The following is a 22,213-nucleotide window of genomic DNA, read 5'->3' on the forward strand; positions in this document are numbered from 1 at the left end:
ATTTGCTTCTTCACCTCACCGGGGCTCAGAATTTTGCACTAGTTTTTTGATAGGGACTTCTTTCTGACTTGCTGGAATGCTTCCTGTCCTTTACAGTGTTGCCTTTTTACCCGAGTAAGAAAGAACTTTCTTGCAGATCTTCCAAGTTTCTTAGGCTAGCAGACTGTTTCATCCCATCTTTTTGCTGATTTTGCTATTCCAGGATTTGGTTGGGGCACTATTTTATGGTTGTTTACGGGTGAATGTTGGAGAGTTATGGAGATTTACTATTACTCCATCATCTTGGTTCCCAGAAGTGACAATCCAACAGTTGGATTTTTAAATCTGCTTCTGCTTTTAATCTGTGGCTCTTCGTTGTTTTCAGCATATGCACAAAGATGAAAAGAACTTTTATGTCCCATACAAACACTAAAGTTATTAATACAGTAATAAATAAATTTTATATATAAATAAAGAATAATTTTATTTAACCTGATAGTAAACATAAAGGATTCATTCTAGAACCCATTAACAGCAAAATAACTCTTGTCCTCTAGTGTTCTTCTCTTTTCCATTTAAACTATACAGTCCACATGACTCATGGTATTACTTAAGGAATAGTATAAATTGCTCCCTCTGCAAGTTGTTATTCCTTCTTTTGGAAAGCTACATGAATACACAAAACTCCAAAGAATATTCCTGAAAGGAAAATCCAGATCATGTTTTCTATATCCTAGAAAGTTCTTTATAGGACTCTTGATTTCCACTCTTGTTGAGTAGATCCTTGTCAGGAGGTATCTTTCTCTTTCTTTTCCTCTGTGCCTTTAAGCCCCTGATAACTGTTCACTCCATCCATTTTGAAGTTCCAGTTCAGCAGTCACTCCAATATATGAACTTCATTGATACAGTGCTCTTAATTTATGATCCTTCTTGATGCTAGAATGTTATGAATATGAACTCCATCAATGACAGAGCAAAGGGCTACATCATGAAGGTGAATCACTAGTCCAAGACACCATTTCACAAAAATACTCATGCTCATTTCATTTTCAATTCTACTCACTCTCTGGACTTACTTTTTTCCACCCATCTTTGCAGTTACCTTTTATATCAAGTTGTCTTCATCCATTAAAATTTAAGATTTCTAAAGTGGGGACTTACTAGTTTTACTTGTATTTGTATCCTCCATGCTTTGCATATAATTGCCAGGCCTAGAGGCCTGTATTGGGCTACCCGAGTCTTTCTTACCTCACCTCCCGAGGTCTTCGGCTGGCCACGCCGGATGCACGTATGAGAGAAAGGACGTTCCAGAGTCAAACAGGGGTTGAGCTTTATTACAGGGTTTCAGTTACAAGTGCAGGGGCTCTTCTTTCTTAGGACGAAGAGGGGGAGATTTCCTAAGAAGGCTAAGCTTAAGGGAATGGAAGTAGAAGTACAAGCGGGGGAGAGAGGGGGAGGGGAGAGAGGAAAGAAAAGAAGCGGAGCCCTACTTTTCTCTTTGGCTCCACACGTGCTAAGAGCTTTCTGGCTTCCTCAATCCTACTTAATCTTCAGCCACACAGTTTGCATCTCAATACCATGCTGTTAGGTAACTAGGTGTGCTCCAATCCGGGACGACCTCGAGGGCAGGGAGACTCCACCCATCAGGTATCTCCGGGGGAGAGGCGGAAATACCCGAGCTAGCCGAGCTAGCTCGGTCTGACCTTCTCGAACCCCCGCTGTTCATGGAGGGCCTCGTAAGACTCTAAGATTTAGAAGTCCCACTTTTACCTGCCCGAGACTGTCCACACGGAATTGAGCTTCCAGTCCCAACATATAATAAGCACTTCATTGTTGTTGTTCAATCATTTCAATTGGTCCCAATGTTTCATGACTCCATTTGGGGTTTTCTTGGCAGAGATACTGAAGTGGTTTTCTATTTTCTTCTCTAGATCATTTTACAAATGAGAAAACTGAGACAATCAGGATTTACTGCTTTGCCTGGAGCCACTGAGTTAGTAAGTGTCTGAGGCAAGATTTGAACTCAGGAAGATGAGTCTTCCAGATTCCAGGCCAGGCACTGTATCTATTTCATCACCTACCTGCCCTGATAAACACTTATAAATGATTGGTTATTTAACTTTATAATTGATCTATCAAATACTCAGAATTTATATCTAGAAAGAAAATTAGTTTTATTTTATTATTATGATATAATTTATATTATGTGGTTTATTATATAATTCTATAATTTATCATTTATTATTATTTATTTTATTATTATTATATAAAATTAATATTTATTTTTTCTAGCATTATAGTATCTTATTCAAGATACAGTAGATGCAAGGAGAATTGACCTGACTCTACTGGATACACATTTCATCTAGTCCTTCAAAATTAGATATGCATTAAATACATTACTTTTTCATTTTGTTTTTATATTGGGATAAGTGCTCTGACTACTGTACGTATAATTTTGTTTTGCTACTACTGTTGGAGGAAGTGGTAATTTGTTTTCCTTCCTCCCTCCCTCCCTTCCTCCTTCTCTCCCTTCCTTTCTTCCTTTCTTTGTCAGTGGGAACTGATTTTCTGCTTTTCCCCTGTCAAGAAAAACAAAACAAGGAGAAAGATGCCTTTTCTCCAAGTAGGAGAAATGGTGTAATTTTTATCTTCTTCAATTTTGGTGTATCTGTATAGCTCGCTCACTCTATCTATCTATCTATCTATCTATCTATCTATCTATCTATCTATCTATCTGTCTGTCTGTCTGTCTGTCTATCTATCTATATCTATCTGTCTATCTATCTATCTAATTTATCTATCTGTAGATACACATGTGTATATATATATGTGTATATATGTGTGTATTTGTGTATATATATACACACATAGTCATGAATATAACATGATATGAAAGTATATAAATTGTATACATATAAATAGAAATATATGTGATATTCCTTATGTTTCTTCTTGAAGATAACCTACTTCATATCCTTCTGTGAAGACTCATGTTTTTGTAAAAGTTATTTTGCAAATACTGACTTCAAATTTACTATTAATCTGTTTTGTAACTTGGTTTTGCCAAATAGTTTCCATTTCTGTTGGGCAGATAGGTGGTGGAATAAATGGAGTGCTGGGCCTGAAGGCAGGAAGACTACACTTATCTTGTCACTTATCTTGTCACTTAACTTGTTACTTAACCCTGGGAATGTCACTAAACCCTGTTTCCCTCAGCTCATTATTTATAAAATGAGTTGAAGAAGAAAGTGGCAAGCCACTCCATTGCCTTTTCCTAGAAAACCCCCCCAATATAGTCATGAAGTCAGGCATGACTGAATCAAACCTATTCCATTTCTAAGAAGAGCTATTCCTTTTGCCTTCTTCCCCACGACGTTTTCAAACAAAATTGAAACAACTATATTGTGGCTTTTTTTCAAACTCCTTTGCAATGTAGAGTATCACTATACTGTCTTTATGTTCCTTTGTTACTCCTAGTCTCTATTTCTGGTGACCTTTATATCTGTTAACATTTTATGAATCAAGGTTACTTTTGTCTAATTCCCCTGGGTCAGAGTTTGAAGAATACCAAGGTGAATGTCCAACAACATAGCTGGGGCTTGCAGCTGAATGTGCTGTCTTAATTTCCTAAGAAGTTGATTAAGGCCTTGCCTTTTGAAATGCAATGGAAAAGTTAGTGTACTTTAAAACACACACACACACACACACACACACACATACACACACACATGCACATGCACAGCATAGTGAAACATACAAAAGAATCATGTGAAGAGGATTCATGATACTAGGAACTTATTCATTGACATTTATAACTAATCTTCTCAAAAGCTATATTTTCCAGGAGTTATTCTCAGGGATCAAAATGAGGATTCCTATAACCTCAGGACATCTGATAAAATAATTTAAAGTAAGGAGTTGCAAATGGATAATAGCTTAATGACCCCTCTGAAGAAATATTCACAACTAGTGCCACTTTTGAAGCTTTACTAAGCTTTAGGGAAGAATTGCTATAAATCTCAAAGAATGAGTTCTTAAAATCATAGTAAGTAGCAGTGGTTGAAAATTTTAAAATTACCTTCCTATAATTTTACAGATGCTGAAAATAGGATTCCTATACTTGTAGGACTATGATATAGATTAACTCTGCTTAATAAATCATAGGGTTTTGGTCATTTTTATCTGAAAATCACTATGTATCTATTTATCATCTGATGATAGATGACAGGCAGATGATAGGTAGATGACAGATAGATGACAGCATACGTTCTAACAAAGAGGTGTCAAATTCCTGACGAGGAAAGCTTCTGAATGGGACCAATTAGATTAAAATACAACTAGAATATGATTAAGAAAATTAACAAAAATATCATAAAATATAATATAGCACAGATTGTGGTTTTCTAAGTGAACTTATAATATAGGAGTCACTATAGTTCCTTAGAGGGTATTTAGAAGAGACAACTTGCCCCTTCATTGCTCTTTTATCCATAGCTTCTGTGAGGAGGCAGGACTACTTTGAGGTACTACTGAGAGTTGAGTTGAGGAAGAGAGGTAGCTTCATCTTGCACCTAGTCATCAATGCTGTATGCACATAGTCATCACTGTTTTCAGCACACGTTTACCACTATTTCCTTGTGGTTTTCTTTTTCTTTTGGTTGTTGTTTTTTCATGATTTTAGAGAAATGAGTATTCCAAAATGGAAGTGTCCAGGTGAACTTGTGAATTCTGGAGATTTAGAAGTCCCAAATATAGTCAGGGCTAAATGACAACCATAGTAGTGCCATTAGAGCAGTAACTGCTACTGTAGTCAGCTTTGGAAAGCCAGTAGAGAGTAGCAGCTTTAGGAATCATAACTTCTTATGGAAGAAAGAAGAATGAATTATGGATGCTGGAAATCACAATCTTCAGAGTTCATTGGAAAGTTACTACTGTGGAGAACTTCATAAGGACTCTACTAAGTGAGGAAATGTACCAAGGCACATAAGAAAATGCAGCCTTCTAATACTTGTATTGTCCGTAGGCAAAGTGGGTTGAGTCTTACTGAGACTAATTGCCTAGTAGTTTAGGCCAGATATTTCAATGGAATGAGATAGGTTATTCATAGGCTTTGTATGTAGGCATATGCACATAATACACATATGTGTATGTATACACATATGTGTATCAATGTCATATACATGTAATACATATGCATATAAATCATAAGTTATTAAGCAATTTTAACAGAAGGAATTCCCTTAACCACTAGGGTTCTACAGAGAAATGTACCTGATCTAAGTCTTAGGACATCTTCCAAGTCTAAAAGTCTACTTTTTTTAACTCCATGTTAGTAGAGCTTTTATGCAATTATGTGAATAGAAGGATGTTGGGACTGGAAGCTCAATTCCGTGTGGACAGTCTCGGGCAGGTAAAAGTGGGACTTTTAAATCTTAGAGTCTTACGAGGCCCTCCATGAACAGCGGGGGTTCGAGAAGGTCAGACTGAGCTAGCTCGGCTAGCTCGGGTATTTCCGCCTCTCCCCCGGAGATACCTGATGGGTGGAGTCTCCCTGCCCTCGAGGTCGTCCTGGATTGGAGCACACCTAGTTACCTAACAGCATGGTATTGAGATGCAAACTGTGTGGCTGAAGATTAAGTAGGATTGAGGAAGCCTAAAAGCTCTCTTAGCACGTGTGGAGCCAAAGAGAAAAGTAGGGCTCCGCTTCTTTTCTTTCCTCTCTCCCCTCCCCCTCTCTCCCCGCTTGTACTTCTACTTCCAATCCCTTAAGCTTAGCCTTCTTAGGAAATCTCCCCCTCTTCGTCCTAAGAAAGAAGATCCCCTGCACTTGTATCCGAAACCCTGTAATAAAGCTCAACCCCTGTTTGACTCTGGAACGTCCTTTCTCTCATACGTGCATCTGGCGTGGCCAGCCGAAGACCTGGACAGGTAAGAAAGACTCGGGTAGCCCAATACAGGCCTCTAGGCTTTGGCAGAAGGACATAATATAGTTTGAGGCCACAAGGAACCAAGTAAAAGAGCCTCTGGGTCATTAAATCCCAATGACGGAATTCTTGGCTTTTAGGAAAAGAGCAAAGCCTGCTCTCTATATCACTCCAGACTGTCATATGTCTGAAGTAGTACGAGGAGAGCAGGTCTTGTTCTTTTCCTAAAATCCAAAAATTCTATAAGCATTTTTAAATGTCCTATATAACATACATATCACAGATATGTATATGATATGTGATATGTATGCATATGTTGAGTGAGAAATTGGGGATAGCAGAAGAATGAAACAAAGTGATTACATACTGCAAAATTATTACCATGATGCTTGATCCTTAGAAATAAGGGAATTCTTTAAATTCTATCTATCTGTCTATCTATCTGTCTGTCTATCTGTCTAATAGTTATTGTGTGGTATTGTAAAGAGATGTGGTCTTAAAATAAGGAAGAAGTGGATTCAAGTGTCATTTTTGTTTAATTGACCCTGGGAAAGTAATTTAACTTCTGAGTACTCCAGACACCTCTTTAAAAATTGAAGAAAAAGTACAAATTTGTATCTGTAGAGGAAATTCCCTTACCTCCTACATATCATATTATAGGTCAGAAAGCAAAAATATAAATACACTGATATGTGTATGACATATATGTAACATGCAAACAAAAAGTGTATATATGTATATATTCACATATATACATATATATGAAACAAAATGCTTGTCACATATATCATTTGCATACATACATATCTACATGCATTTTCAACCCTTTACTTAGAGCAGATCACATACCTATGATGGGGAGGTGACATGTGGATTATAATTCCCACCTAATATCATGTTAATCTTTTGTAAAAATGTTTCATAGGGAAAAGGGAACTTCAGGTAATGCTTATGGAAGGAAACATTAAAAATGAATTTTTATTTTACATAGGTTCTTTTAAAGAACAGTTTCAGGTTCTAATTACCTAAAAATTGTAACGTGTGACACACTACTTACTAGATTCCTATAGGTGGATTAAAAATAATTTAGACATATATAAAGTAAAAATCATTTTTCAAAAAATCTCTATCCTAAATAATAACCCAGATATAGTCCTGACAATCAACCACAAATGATTAATATTTGAAGAAATTTTCTTTAAACAAAATGAAGTCACAGACTCACAATGTCTCAAGTTTAAAGTATGATTTTGATTATATTATCCTTTTGAATACATATTATGAATAAAGCATTTTATGAGGGAGCTGCACTCAAAGATCACTACGGTTCCTTCCAGTTCTAAAATTCCATGATTCTCTACTATTTAACATTCAATCTGTTATTTTGTGAGGAGCTTTGCCTCAAGATTAATGGTAAGAAAGAAGTCTTCCTTGAAACAAATTTATTATTCCGTTGGCAGGTCAAATTGTTTTAAAAGCATCAGATTCAGAGGAAGAATGAATCTTCTTGAGATGTGCATATATTTCTGCTCAAGCCTCAAGACTTGTGCTATAAAGCAACCATAAGGTTGGAGAAACAGGTAGGGAAGGTAATGCTAAATATCGGAATGCTACAATCTCAAAGAGGAAAATTTATGGAATCGGATTTATCTGAGGAAGAGAATTACAGAAACCTTGAAAGGAGAGTTAGTGTTTCGTTTTTTTTGTTTTTTTTTTTAACAAATATATCTTCATTTGTTGAAAACCTACCATACAAATCAACTTTAGACTGATGGATGCGTAATGAAATATATCAGCATCAATGTTTTCTTTTTACCATGTCATCATTTCCTAGAGTTCTATTTTTATGTTGAGGAAGGTATAAATAACCACACCTAGATAACAATTTGGCCTTTAAAATGATCCCTATCATTTTAAGCTGTGAGATTTCAAGGCTAGTCCCGTAACAGTTATTTCTTTCTAAGCACTATTGTAGTGATATGTAAGACATGCCAGGTCAGTGGTGGTACCTTGAATTATGATTGTATAGGTTCTTTTCACCGGGATACGTAAACAGCAAAGAGCAGCGATGATATATAAACCAGCCCATTATACTTTTTTAATCAATAAATGATTACGTTGTGGGTTTAATAATCTCTAATTTATCATTATACACCACATAATGCATATCTTGTAATCTCTAAAGAAATAACACCTCTGAATGGTCACCCTTCTCATGTTAAACTTCAATTATTACCAACTTTTAAAAATAATCTAGCTTTAGGTTTTTACTTAGAGGAAAAAAAAAACATTTAACTTGATCATTACAGATGTTAAGAGGAATAAGTCCTGTTCACAGCACTGACATTTAAATTGCTTTTTTCATTACTTACAGTGTCAGTTGGAGTCCTTTGATGGCATACTATTTGGGACTCACTGTGACTAGTAAATTGGTCTCTGTCATTATGTGACCTGGGCTGGTCTAGGCACACTCAATCTGGGTAGAATGGAGATACTCTTGGAGCATGCCCAGATTGTTGAAAATAAAGGCTTCTTCCTCCTACATTTGAAAGAGCTGCTATCTGTTCCATGTTTTCTATCTCCCCTGGGTAACTCTGTGCTTCATTTTTCTTCAACAAGGACATAGATCTTTGCAGCTGTGGCAGGGATGCCAGCAATAGTGTCAAGTTTTGCTACTTTAATTTCAGTGTTACTAGTGATTTCTCAAGGCTTATATGAACCTTAAGATAATTTGTACAGTCAGGTACTAGATGCTTGGGAAGATGATGGAGCTTAGAAATGCAAACAAAGAGAGATATTTATCCCTAGCTTCAAAAAGACCTGGTAGGAACAGAGGAAAAATCTGACTCCCATTCTCTCTGTCTCTCTGTCTCTCTCTCTGTCTGTCTCTCTCTCTGTCTCTGACTCTCTCCATTTCTCTCTCTGTCTCTCTTTCTCTCATTATATGTGTGGGTGTGTATAATCATGTGATGAAGATGCACTGCTTATTATACTTGATACATGGCACATGTAAGAGTAACTCAGTTACTCTGACTTAGCTACTAGGAGGACAGGCTGGAAGACTCTGTAGCAGGGAAGGTCTAGAGGTTTTGACAACTCCCTAAAAAGCCTTTCTGTGTACTGTCTTGGCAGAGTGATAGGCCTGTGTAATAGCAGAGATAGAAATGTATTAACTAGTCCTAAACAATGTTGTTTTAGCTATCTCCTTAAAAAATGTGGCGCTTTCTTAGAGAAACAATGGAGGTAGGTTCAGTAGCAATAAAAAGCATGTATTAGCTAGAAAGGTATATATGAAGCAACAGCAGAATAGTGGTGCTTTCAAGGTTGTTTGGGAATAGATTCTAGACCGAGCAAAAATAGTGAGATGGTGTAATAGTAATTTAAATGGAAAGGTCTTCCTCATTCATTAATAGGCCCAATGACCTGCTTAACTCACCTGGAAGCCTAAGTCCCATGTAGTAGGAGGAGTTTGCTGAACAGGTGAAACAGGAAGGGTGGAGCAGAACCAGGGGGAAGTAAGTGAGTGTGGTCAGGCAGAGGAAAGAGGATGGGGGCAGGTGGGCAGGCAGATGCAGCAAGGCCCAGGCTCGTGAGTGTTTGCTTGTGAGAATGCCACAACAGAGAGAGGGAGGCTTGGGAATAGTTTTTGCCCCTTGCGGTGATTATGTTTATTAACTTCTTGGTCATCATGACAAATTTAGCTTTCTGCTTCTGAGATTTAGCTCTTTTGTGTCTAAATAAATGTTTTTCTTCTGCCTTCTATATAGATAGTCTGTTATACTTTGCAATTGAAAACTATGCTGGGGTATTCATAGTCACTAGCAGCACTATGAATATTTCCTTGGCGATACAAATGGCCAGGGTGTTCTTGGACTATATGAGGAAGCACAATGAAGAGAATGAGGGCATTGAGTACTGAGGTGAAGAAAACTTGAATAAACAATTCAGTGGTCCTATGAGTGTTGTGTACTGTGTAGGTCCGAGGATGGCGGCCCTACCAAAATGGTAGGATGTAATACTCTATAGTCACTATGGGTTTGTTTCCCATTGAGGGGATGGATGGAAAGGTCATTAACCTCATGGTGGCATTTTAAGTCTTGAGTAATTCTAAAGGTCCTTTAGAAGGTAGGGCTCACTTAAAGGATGGGTAGATTAATTCCCTAGCAAACCAAGGTTCTAAGAGGGCTTGGATACAAATCTTATCTAAACACACATACACACACACACACACACACCCACACACACTATACTTTTCTGTTCTGTTTCATTACCTTAGTGCTAATAAAGAAATTGAACTTACCTAGATGAAATTTTAAAATGTCACTGTTAGATCTCCTAAGGAAAATTTGGGTAGGGGTATTAAATGTAGAATATGGTGGTATTATTAATATGTCTTCTAGAATAAACTAGTTCCAACTGTCCTAAATCCCCATAGTGATTACAGTATTTTTTTTAATGGTAAGAGCAGAAAAGTGAGGAAAGTTCAAGCAATGTCATTCTCCAGAAACCTCTGCATTGCTGTTATTGTTGTCATGGCTGTTTAACAAGCTTTTTTTTTTTTTTAAATAGAGAGTTCCTTAGCAATAAACTTATGACATCATTTACCTTCAACCAAGTTCTTCCTTCCAAACAATTTTAGAAGTTCAGAAAAATTGTATGTTACTTTAAAATAAATAGTTTTAGGTTATGCATTAATTAGTCAATGTCCAAACTTGTTAAAAGAGCTTCAATGTTCATTTTGTAATAATTTGGTTAAAACATTATCATTAAAAGTAATTTGAATAGGATGATCTTTTTTTAATGATGGAGAAAGTCCCACAGTGATTTTATTTTGACTCATTTTCTTAGCCCTGAATATAGACACATTATACCCAGAAATATGTTTAGTATGTATATAAGTAAATAATAATAATAATAATGCTGATGTTATATAATAATGATGAATTCCCATGTTGGAAAATCTAACACCCTTAAAGTTTGAAGTATAACCCTGGTGAAGGGGACCCATGAACTTGGATCATTTTTAAATAAAATTGCTTTCCTTTGCAATTCTATGTATTCATTTTATCCATTTAAAAAGATTATTCTGAGAAGTCACTCATAAGCTTCATTAGACTGCCAAAGGAGTCCATAAGAGACAAAAGCTTAAGAATCCTTACTTTAATATTAGATTTTGGGATCCAGATTGAGGAATGATTTAGGAAGTATGCAGAATTTCTTATTTAGTCATCCAGGTTCAGGGAAAATGCTGAGTTTTGTCATTACAGATCTACTCCCATTGCCAAACATTTACTTTCAATCTAATTATTCATTTCATTTTCCAGTATGTTAAAATAGCTTTTTGTAGGATTTAGCAGTGCTTGGCTTTAGAATTTAAAGCAGTATTCTTCCTTTAACTTTAATGTAGCCTGTACTTGGGTCTTCTCATGTTTTATCATCACTGAGTCTAGTCTCTCCAAGTGATTGAGATTTGTAAGGCAGGTAAGGCATGTGCACAGTTTGAATTAAGTACAGGATTGTGGAAGAAGAGAAGCAACGACTGTAGAGTGGGAATATTGTCAATATATAGATTGGGGCAGTGGAGCCAAACCAAGAAGGCCATTTAGAAGGGTAGAGGAGTATCCTGGGGACAGAGAAGTGAGTTGAAGGCAGTAGAAGTGAGCAAGGATAAAAGGAATAATTTTGATACAAAGAATGCCCTTTATGGAAGGAAGATCCCATTGGAAAGATCAAATGAAATGAATTACAGCTAGGGGATAACACAGAGTTGCAGACAACCACACAGATACTAGGATCGCATATTTTACTGAGAAACACTAAATGTGACACCTACTGTAATTTGGGGGTAATAAAAACTGTTTTCCATAGAATATATGGTTTTAAATTATTCTTTCCCTATTAATAAAATATTAATTTCTATAATTCAATAAAATTAACTTCAATAAGTAAAAATATATGTACATATTTACATGTATATGTTTATATAAACACACATGTATATATATATATATATATATATATATATATATATATATATATATATATATATATATGTATGTACACATAGCTTGGTATGTATATATCAGTTTGGTGGCTAATGAATAGAGGGCTGTGTCTGGAGTCAGGAAGACCTGAGTTCAATTCTGGCAGCTTGCTAACTGTATTTTGCTGGGCAAATCACTTAACCTCTGTTTGCCTTGATCCAACAGAGAAAAAAAAATGGCAAATCACTCAATTATCTTTACCAAGAAAATCCCATGGATAGTATTGGTTTGCTATGGTTCTCAGGATCATAAAGATTTTGAAAAAACTGAATGAAAATATGACTCTGTGTGTGTGTGTGTGTGTGTGTGTGTGTGTGTGTGTTTGGGCTCCAAGATCACCATGGCTCAAAAATGACTGACTATGTCTAGAAGTGAAAGGATAAGTGAACTGGACCAAAACCTAAGTATGATTTTTGAGGCTGCAGAACTTAAAGGGGATTGCATATATGGGAGAAGTGGCCTCTCAACCTACCCAGTTGAGTTCACAGATCATGTGCTATGAATGAAGAGTATCTTCATATCCCTGAATTCACCTGGGAAGAGAAAGAGATGATTCCAGACTGTTTTTTTTTTAAATTTTATTTATTTTTAGTTTTCAACATTCAATTCTATAAGATTTTAAATTGTAAATATTCTCCCTTTCCCTCTACTCCCTCTTCCCCAAGATAGTGTTCAATCTGACATAGGCCATGTCTGTACAAGCATATGAAACATATTTCTATATCAGTAATATTATAAAAAAGAATTAGAACCAAAGGGGAAAAACACAAGAAAAAGGAAACAAAAAAGGAGAAAATAGTATTCTTTGTTCTGCATTCAGACTCCATATTTCTCTCTCTGTATGTGGATAGCATTTTCCATCACAAGTCTTTATGAATTGTCTTAAATAATTGTATTGCTGAGAAGAGTTAAGTCTATCAAAGTTGGTAATCACAACAATGTTGCTTTTACTGTGAGCAATGTTCTTCTGATTCTTTCTGTTCTTTTCACTCAGCATCAGCTCTTGTAAGACTTATCAGGATTTTCTGAAGTCTGCCTACTCATCATTTTTTATGGAACAATAGTATTCCATTACATTCACATACCACAACTTGTTCAGTTGTTCCCCAGTTGATGGCCATCCCCTTACTTTCCAATTCTTGACCATCACAAAGAGAGCTGTTATAAACATTTTTGTACAAGGGGATCATTTCTCATTTTTAGAATCTCTTTGGAATACAGACCTAGAAGAGGTAATTGCTGGGTCAAAGGGTATGCCCATTTTTTATGACCCTTTGGACATAGTTCCAGATTGCCCTCTGGAATAGTTGGATCACTTCACAACTCCACAAATAATGCATTCATGTCCAATTTTCCAAATTTTATCTTCTTCAACCTTTATAATTTTCCTGTTTTCTTATGTTAGTCAATCTGATAGGTATGATGTACTATCTCAGACTTACTTTGATTTGTATTTCTCTAGTCAATAGTGATTTAGAGCAATTTTATATGACTATATGTAACTTAATTTTTTTCATCTGAAAACTTCCTGTTCATATCCTATGAACATTTATCAGTTGGAGAATAATTTGTATTATTATAAATTTGACTCAGTTCTCTATATTTTAGAAGTGAGGCCTTTGTCAGAGTCTCTAGTTGTAAAAATTATTTCCAGACTTTCCGCTTGCCTTTAATCTCAGTTGCATTGGCTTTGCTTGTGTAAACTTTTAAATTTAATATAATCAAAATTATCCATTTTGCATTTCATAATGTTCTCCTTCATTTGGTCATAAATTCTTCCCTTCTCCATAGATCTGACAGGTTAACTATTCCTTTCTCTCCTAATTTGCTTATAGTTTCATTCTGTATCCCTAAATCATATACCCATTTAGACCTGATCTTGGTATAAGGTGTAATATTTTTGTCTATGCCTAGTTTCTGCCATAATGCTTTCCAGCTTTCTTAGCAGTTTTTGTTAAATAGTGAGTTCTTATCCCTGAAAGTGGAGTATTTAGATTTATCAAACAGTAGATTCCTATGGTCATTGCCCTGTGTCTTGCTTACACAACCTATTTTATTGATCCACCACTCTATTTCTTAGCCAGTACCAAGTTGTTTTGATGATTGCTGCTGTATAATACAATTTAAGATCTAGTATAGCTAAGGCACCTTCCCTTAGATATATTTTCATTAATTTCCTTGATATTCTAGAACTTTTGTTCTTCCAGATGAGTTTTATTATTATTTTTTCTGGTTCTATAAAGTAACTTTTGGTAGTTTGGTATCACATGGAATAAGTAAATTATGTTGTCTTTTTATTATTGTCTTTTTATTATATTAGCTCAGCCTATACACAAGCAAATGATATTTTTCCAGTTACTTAGATCTGACTTTATTTGTGTGAAAAGTGTTTTGTCATTGTGTTCATGTATGTCCTGTGTTTGTCATGCTAGATAGACTCCCAAATATTTTATATTGTCTATAGTTACTTCAAATAGAATTTCTTTTTTAGTCTCTTACTACTGGACTTTGTTAGGAATATATTGGTATGGGAATGACTTATGTGGGTTCATTTTATATCCAGTTTTGCTAAAGTTATTAATTATTTAAAGTGCTCTTTTAGTTGATTCTCTAGGAATCTCTAATTATACCATCATATTATTTGCAAAGAGTGATGACTTTGTTTCTTCATGGCCTATTTTGATTCCTTCAGTTTCTTTTTTTCCCTCTTACAAGTAAAGCTCACATTCTAATACACTATTGAACATCAGTGGTGATCATGGACATTCCTGTTTCACACCTGATCTTATTGGAAATACTTCTAGCTTATCCCCATTACATACTGTTTGCTGATGATTTTAGATAGATGCTACTTATCATTTTAAGGAACACTTCATTGATTTCTATGCTCTTTAGTCTTTTTTTAGAGAAATGGGTGTCATATTTTGTCAAAAGCATTTTTTCTGTATCTGTTGCGATAATCATAGGATTTGTGTTAATTTTATTATTCATGTGGTCAATTATGTTGAGAGTTTTCCTCATATTGAACCAGCCTTGCATTACTGGTATACATTGTTCCTGTTCATAGTGTATTATCCTTGTAATAAATTTCTGTAATCTCTGTTAATATTACATTTGAAATTTTTGCATTTATATTCATTAAGGGAATTGGTCTATAATTATATTTCTGTTTTGGCTCTTCGCACTTTAGGTTTCAGCATCATATTTGTGTCATAAATAGAATTTGGCAGGAATTCATCTTTACTTAGTTTTCCAAATAGTCTATATAGTATTGGAATTAATTGTTCTTTAGATGTTTGGTAAAATTCATTTGTAAATCTATTTAGCCCTTGGAATTTTTGTTGATGGCTTGTTCAATTCCTTTTTTTCTGAAATAGGATTACTTTAGTTTTTTATTTTCCCTTTTGTTAATCTGGGCAATTTATATTTTTGTAAATATTTTGCTATTTCACTTAGATTGTCATATTTGTTGGCATGCAGTTGGGCAAAATAGCTCCTACTTATTTTTTAAGTTTCTTTTCCTTAGTGGTGAATCCACTCTCTCTCTCTCTCTTTTTTGATACTGGTAATTTGGTTTTCTTCTTTTTTTTTTAAAAAATCCATCTTATCCAATTATAAATCCAATTATCTATTTTGTTGGTTTTTCATAAAACCAGCACTTAGCTTTATTTATTAGTTCAATAGTTTTCTCACTTTCCATTTTGTTTATCTCTCCTTTGAGTTTCAGAATTTCCAGTTTGGTACAATTGGAGATTTTTAATTTGTTTTTTTTCTAGCATTTTTAGTCACATACCTAATTAGCTGACCACTTGTTTCTCTATTTTATTTATGTAAGCTTATAGAAATTTACCCTAAGAACTGTTTTGCTGTATCCCATAGATTTTGGTATGTTTTCTCTTCGTTGTCATTCTCTTGTAAGAAGTTACTGTTTCTATAATTTGTTGTTTGACCCTTTCACTTTTAGGATTAAAATATTTAGTTTCTTTCCATCATCCTTTGTTATGTGTAATTTTTATTGCATCATGATCTGAAGAGGATGCATTTAATATATCTGCCTTTACTGGATTGTGAGGCTACTGTGTCCTAGTCTATTGTCAATTTTTGTGTAGGTGCCATGTACCACTGAGAAAAAGGTCTATTCCTTTCTATTCCCCTTCAATTTTCTCCAGAGGTCTACCATATCTAACTTTTCTAAAATTCTATTTATCTTCTTCACTTCTTTCTTGTTTATTTTGTGGTTAGATTTATCTAGTTCTTAGATGGGAAGGTTGAGTTTCCCCAATAGCACAGTTTTGCTATCTATTTCTTCCTATAATTCCCATAATTTCTAAGAATTTTAAAGCTATACTACTTGATGCATATATATTTAGTATTGATATTACTTCATTGTCTATGGTACTTTTTAGCAGAACATACTTTCTTTCCTTATCTCTTTTAATGACACTTATTTTTACTTTTGCTTTGTCTGAGATCAAGATTATGTTTTTGATCCACTCTGCTACGTACTTCCTTTAATGGAAGAGTTCATTCCATTCACATTCACAGTTATTATGAGTAGCTCTGTCTTTGTTTCCATCCTATTGCCCCCATTTAGGATTTTCTCTCTCCCTTTTCCCTTTCCCTTTCCCTTATTAACAATATTTTGCTTCTCACCATTGCCTTCAATCTGTCATCCCTTCTATCAATTCCCTCTTTTCTTTCCCCTTTCCCTTACTACTTTTTCCTTCCTTCTGTCTTCCCTTCTTTTGACACCTTCCCTTTCCTTTTCCCTTTCTCTTCTTACTTCCTATATGATAAGATAAATTTCTATAGCTAATTGAGCATGTATATTATTCAATCTTTGAGTTAAATCTGATGAGAGTAAGGTTCAAACAAAATTTGCTTCCCTCCCTTCATTTCCTCTACTGTAGTAGGCCTTTGTGCCTAATTCTGTGATCCAGTTAACCCTTTTCTGCCTCCTCCTTTTCTTTTTTGCCAGTACAATCTTTTTTTTCTTGCCTTAATTATATTGTAATTATCAAATCAAAGTCAACTTATACCCACACCCTCTCTCTATGTATACCCTTTCCAAATGCCATAATAAAGATATAGTTCTCCATAATTGCAAGTATCATTTTCTCATGTAGGGATGTAAATAGTTTAATCTCATTGAATAACATTTTTTTTGCTTTCCTATTTACCTTTTTATGCTTCATTGGAATTTTGTACTTTAAGACTGAATTTTCTGATCAATTGTGTGTGTGTGTGTGTGTGTGTGTGTGTGTGTGCATGTGTACACGCTAAATCAGGAATGATTCAAACCCCGTATTTCATTGAGTAACCATATTTTCCTCTCAAAGATTGCATCCACATTTCCTGGAGGTTTGATTCTTGGTTGCAATCCAAGCTCCTTTGTTTTGATGTATATCATATTCCAGGCTCTCTGATTTTTTAATTTTTTTCAGATTTTAAAAGCCTAATAAAAAGAAGATAACATCAAAATACAGAAAACTACCTTCAAATGATTAATTTTTGTCAGAGGATAAGAATGTATCTGATATCATATGGAATAGTGATATATTATTTTGTTTTCTTTTCTGCCTTTTCCCATTAAGACATATCAACAATCTTTTCTTTTTTTTTGTTTACATTTTCACCTTAGTCATGTTACATAGAAGAATTGAAATGAATAAGAGAAACCAAGAAAACAAAACAAAACAAGGCATAACCCAAGAGAAAATAGCCTCCTTCATTCTATGATCAAATTCCATAGTTTTTTCTCTGGATGTAAAAGACATTTTGTCTCGAGTCCACTGGGAATTTTTAAAGTCCTTGCATTGCTGTGAAGGTCTAGGTCTACCAGAAAAATTCCTCTCACACTGTGGTTGTTGCTATGTACAAAGTTCTCCTGGTTCTGCTCCTTTCACTCAGCATCAATTCATGTAGGTCACTCCAGGCCTCTCTGAAGTTTTCCTGTCCATCATTTCTTGTAGCACAACAGTTCATATATCACAACATGTTCAGTAATTCCCCAATTAATGGGCATCCTCTCGATTTCCATTTTTTGACCACAATAAAGAGAGCTGCTGTAAATATTTTTGTACATATGGGATCCTTTTCCATTTTTATGGTCTCTTTCAGACACAGTTCAAGAAGCAATATTGCTGGGTCAAAGGGTATGCACATTTTTGTAGCTCTTTGAGCATAGTTCCAAATTGCTCTCCAGAATGGTTGGATCAGCTCACAGCTTCACCAACAATGAATTAGTGTTCCAACTCTCCCATATCTTCTTCAAAATTTATTGTCTTCCTGTTTTGTCATGTTAGGCAATCTGATAGGTGTGATGTGGTACCTCAGGGTTTTGATTTGCATCTCTCTAATCAATAGTGATTTAGCACATTTTTTCATATGACTATAGATAGCTTTAATTTCTTCCTCTGAAAACTGCCTATTTATATCCTTTTACCATTTTTCAGTTGGGGAATGACTAGTATTCTTTTACATTTTGACTCAGTTTTCTATATATTTTAGAAATGAGGCCTTTATCACAGACACTAGCTGCAAAAATTCTTTTCCAATTTTATGCTTCCCTCCTAATCTTAGTTGCATTGGGTTTGTTTGTGTAAAAATTTTTCAGTTTATTGTAATCAAAATTATCCATTTTATACTTCATGGTATCCTCTATCTCTTGTTTACTCAAAAATTAATCCCTTCCCATAAATCTAGCAAATACATTATTCCTTGCTCCACTAATTTGTTCTTAAGTATCAAACTTTACTCCTAGATCATATATCCATTTGGACTTTATTCTTGTGTATGGTGTCAGGCATTTGTCTATGCCCAGTTTCTGCCACACTGTTATGCAGTTTTCCCAGAAATTTTTGTCAAACCCTGAGTTCTTATCCCAGGAACTGGGGTTCTTTGGTTTATTGAAGAGTAGATTGTCATATTCATTTGACTACTGTGTCTTGGATATCTAATCTATTCCACTGGTTTACCCCTCTATTTCTTAGCCAGTACCAAGTAGTTTTGAAAATTACTGATTTATAATGAAGTCTGAGATCTGGTAGGGCTAGGCCACCTTCCTTACCATTTTTTTCATTAGTTCCCTTGATATTCTGGACTTTTTGTTCTTCCAGATGAATTTTGATGTTATTTTTTCTAGCTCTACAAAATAATTATCTGATAGTTTGATTGGTATGGCACTGAATAAGTAAATTAATTTAGGTAGAGTAGTCATTTTATTATATTGGCTCAGCCCACCGATGAGCAACTGATGGTTTTCTACTTACTTAGATCTGACTTTATTAGTGTGAAAAGTGTTTTGTAATTGTGTTCATATACTCCCTGGATTTGTTTTGGCAGGTAGACTTCCATATATTTTATAGTATCTACATAGTATCTAAATAGGATTTCTCTTTCTATCTTTTGCTATTGGGCTTTGTTAGTAATATATAGAAATACAGATGATTCATCTGATTTTATTTTGTAACCTGCAAATTTGCCAAAGTTGTTTATTATTTCAAGTAGTTTTTTACTTGATTTTCTGGGATTCTCGAAGTATATCATCATATCATCTGCAAGGAATGATAACTTAGTTTCTTCTTTGCTATTCTCATTCCATCAATTTCTTTTTCTTCTCTTATTGTAAATCTAACATTTCTTGTACAATATTAAATAAAAGTGGTGATAATGGACAGCCTTGTTTCACCTTTGATCTTATTAGAAATACATTCAGCTTATCCCCATTACATATGCTGATGGTAGATACTGCTTATATTTTTATGGAAGGCTCCATTTGCTCCTGTGTTCTTCAGTGTTTTAAATAGGAATGGGTCTTTCATTTTTTCATGGCATTTTTGGCACCTATTGAGATAATCATATGGTTTCTTTTAGTTTTGTTGTTTATACGATCAATAATGCTGATAATTTTCCTAGTATTGAATCAGCTCTGCATTCCTGGTATAAATCCTGCCTGATCATAATGTATTATTCTCATAAGTTGCTGTATCTTTTTTTGCTAATGTCATATAAAAATTTTGCTTCTGTATTCATTAGAGAAATTGGTCTATAATTTTCTTTCTCTATTTTGGCTCTTCCTGGTTTAGGCATCAGAACTGTATTTGTACCATAAAAAAATTTGTTAGAACTCCTTCTTCATCATTTTCCCCAAATAGTCTACATAGCATTGGGAATTAACTGTTCTTTTAATGTTTGATAGAATTCACTTGTAAATCTATGTGGCCCTGAACATTTTTTTCCTGCGGAATTCATTGATAGCTTTTTAAATTTCTTTTTCTGAGATGGGGTTATTTAAGTTTTCAACTTTCTCTTCTGCTTATCTGAGCAAATTATCTTTTAAAAATATTCATCCATCTCATTTATATTGTTAAACTTATGGGCATACAATTGGGCAAAGTTATTCCTGATTATCGTTTTAATTCTCTCCTCTTTGGAGGTGAGTTCACCTTTTTCATTTTTGACATTGGTAATTTGGTTTTCTTCCTTTTTTAATCAAGTTGACCAAAAGTTTATGAATTTTATTCTTTTTTTCATAAAACCAATCATTAGTTTTTTTTATTTAGTTCAATAGTTTTCTTAATATCAATTTTACTAATCTCTCCTTTGGTTTTCAGTATTTCTAATTTGGTATTTACTTGGGGATTTCCAATTTGTTCTTTTTCTACCTTTTTAGGCTGCATGCCCATTTCATTGATCTCCCCTTTCTCTATTTTATTCATATAGACATTCAGTGATAGTAAGCTTCCCCTAATAACTGCTTTTTCAGTATCTCATAAGGTTTTCTTATTGTTGTCATTCTCTTGAATGAAGTTATTGATTGCTTTTATGATTTGTTGTTTACCCCCTCATTCTTTAGGATTAGGTTATTTAGTTTCCAATTAATTTTTGGTTTATCTTTCCATGGCCTTTGATTACATATAATTTTTATTGCTTTATGATCTGAGAAGGATGCATTGACTATTTCCACCTTTGTACAGTGCCAGTGAAGTGTGAGGTTTTTATGCCCTAGTACATGGTCAATTTTTGTATCTGTGCCATATACTGTTGAGAAAAAAGTATATTCCTTTCCATCACCATGCAGTTTTCTCCAGAGACCTGTCATATCCACCTTATGAAGAGATTTATTCACCTCCTTAATTTCTTTCTTGCTTATTTTGAGGTTAGATTTATCACATCTAGAGATGGCGAGGTTGATGTCCCCCACTAGTATAGTTTTGCTGTCTATTTCTTCCTGTACCTTTCTTAACTTCTCCTCCAAGAATTTTGATGCTATACTACCTGGAGCATATATATTTAGTAATGAAATTACTTCTTTGTCTATGGTGCCTTTTAGCAGGATATGGTTTCCTTCCTTATCTCTTTTGATTAGATCCATTTCTGCTTTTGTGTTGTCTGAGATTAGGATTGCTATGCCTCCTCTTTTTTCCATCAGCTGAAGCACAAAATATTCTGCTCCAAAGTTTTACCTTCACCCTGTGTGTATCCCCTCATTTCAAAAGTGTTTCTTGTAAGCAATATAGTTGGATTATGGTTCATAATCCATTGTGCTATTTACCTGCATTTTATGGGAGAATTCATCCCATTCACCTTCACACTTATTACTGTCTGTGTCTTTCCCCTCCATCCTCTTGCCCCACATTAATGCGTTTAGTCCTCCTTTCTCCTTTCCCCTTCACAATACTTTTAATTTTTGATCACTGCCTCCCTCAGTCTTCCCTCTCTTCTTTCAGCCCCTCCCCTTTTCCCTTATTGTTTCTTCCCTAATTTTAGCCTCTACCCTTTCCTTTCCCCTTTCCCCTCCTATTGCCTATAGTGTTAGTTAGATTTCTATACTTAACTGAATTTGTTGTTCCCTCCTTGAACCAAATCAAATGAGAGTAAATTTCAAACAATGCTCATCTCTCTCCCCTCTTTTCCTCTACTGTAATATGGTTTTGTGCCTCTTCCTGTGATGTAATTTACCTTTTTCTGCCTCCTCCCTTTCACATCTCCAGTTACAATCCCCTTGTATCCTTAAATCATATTTTTATCTTCACATCATTAAATTTATACCCACTCCCTCTGTCTATACATATTCTTTTTATATGTCACAATTAGTATGCAGTTCTCAAGATTAACAAGTATAATTTTCCCTTATAATATGTAAACAGTTTTCCCATATTGAATAGCAAGTGTTTTTCTTGTTTATGTTTTCATGCCTCTCTTGAGTTTGAAGATCGAATTTTCTACTGAGCTCTGGTCTTTTCCTCATTAGTCTGGAAG

Source organism: Notamacropus eugenii, chromosome 2, assembly GCF_028372415.1.
Source record: "Notamacropus eugenii isolate mMacEug1 chromosome 2, mMacEug1.pri_v2, whole genome shotgun sequence".
In the NCBI taxonomy this organism is placed as follows: domain Eukaryota; kingdom Metazoa; phylum Chordata; class Mammalia; order Diprotodontia; family Macropodidae; genus Notamacropus; species Notamacropus eugenii.